We start from the raw sequence: 1,763 nt of genomic DNA, 5'->3' as shown, positions 1-1,763 counted from the left end.
GATTGCAGATTTTTTCATTCTTCAATCCAAAAGGAATATAAAGAAAAGGAATAGCCCAAAAAATGAAAAGCAGTTGCGTTTTCTTTTTTGATCCAGTCACCAGAAAGGTTTTTTTTCTTCTGTTTTTGGTATAGATATAAACTTTTTATCTTCTGATTACAAATTATGGATTATAAGTACATATAGTTTTGTTTGTAATCACTTACTCATTCCACTTTCCACAATACAGGTGCCGGATGCTTAAATGGTAGAACAGTCATCTACCAATCGGAAGGGCAGTGGTTCAATGTCAAAAGATCCTTTGGCAAGACACTGAACCCCAAATCACCCTGGAAGCTGTGCCATTGGTGTGTGAATGTTTATCTGATGAGCAGGTGGCACTTTTTCTGGCCGCCTCAACCACCAGTGAATGGTTTAAATGGTTCCTGCACTGTGAAAGTGTTTTGAGTGGTCGTTAAGACTAGAAAAGTGCCATATAAATGCAGTCAATTACAGCTGTAATAACTGTTCCTGATACGTCAAGGCCTTTTCACATTACCCATTTTGGTTGCTTGGGGGTTGGGGAGCGTCTATTATCTTGCTGGCTTGATTTATTGTCCGGGCAAGTTTTGTTTTGTGTTTGATGGTAAGAGCGTTGCGCCAGGCTGAGATATTGAAAGTGGGTATGGCTTCAACGATGATAAACCACCGTTAAAATATCCTTGCTGACATAAAAAAGCGCAAAGCTTCCTCAGCAGGACAAGGCGCTGCTGGGCTTTCTTGTCCAAAGAGTCTATGTGCAGTGAGAAGGACAGGTCAAAGACATTTAAAAACTGTTCAACCTGCTGACCTTTGGTTCCGAGGGTTTGAAACGTTTGCTGTGTTTCCCTGCTCCGACAGCACAGGGAGAAAATTGTAACCAAGTTGTTCACTGTCTGATAGTAGTCAAACAGTGCACCTGGATCAGACAAATGGGCTACTAAGACCATGTCATCGGCATACCTGAAAACAGGCATTCCTTTTCTGTTGCAAGATATGTTGTTGTTGTAGGAAGAGAAGACAACTGGGGATAAAAAAAACTTCAGCCTTTGGTCTTAAAAGCCAACTGGACAAGTATAGTCTTGCTGCAAACATTCTGGAGAGGTTTGTAACTTACAACTCTGTACCAACCATGCATTTTCACAGTACCGATGATAGGGCAACTGGCCTAAAATCCTTGGGGTCCTTGGCATGTGTCTTTTATGGGATTGGGATGATGGTAGTTACTTACACTGATGAGGAACATTGCTTGAATCCCGAAGACTCAAAGAGCTTGGTAAAGAGCCCCACACAAACCTAGAAGACTTTGGATAGACTAGTCTAACACCATCTCACATCTAAAGAAAATCATCTCATATCTAACACTGTCTAATATGTAAAGACTGGAGATCTTGCAGGGTCACAAATTTTTAGACTACAACTAGTTTTGTTTTTAGAAAAATGTAACCAAGCTACATAGCTAGCGTTAGCTGGTAACTTAGGGGAAGACGAATGATTTTATCCACCGGCAAAGCTTCTTTGGATGATAAGCTTTAGAAGGGAGAAATAGGCAATTTTCCCTTTAAACCATAGCAACCATAAACAACACTGGCTCTAGCTGTTTGCTGCTTCCTGTTTGTGTTAGAGCAATGTTTCCCAAACTTAGGGTCGGGACCCAAAAGGGGTCGCAGAGTAAAATGCATACCAATCTTATGTGAATGAGCTGTGGGGTTTTTTCTCTCTCTCTCTTCTCTTATCCTAGGAGG

The sequence above is a fragment of the Etheostoma spectabile genome, chromosome 16, assembly GCF_008692095.1.
Source record: "Etheostoma spectabile isolate EspeVRDwgs_2016 chromosome 16, UIUC_Espe_1.0, whole genome shotgun sequence".
Classification (NCBI taxonomy): domain Eukaryota; kingdom Metazoa; phylum Chordata; class Actinopteri; order Perciformes; family Percidae; genus Etheostoma; species Etheostoma spectabile.
This window is presented reverse-complemented; position numbering follows the sequence as displayed.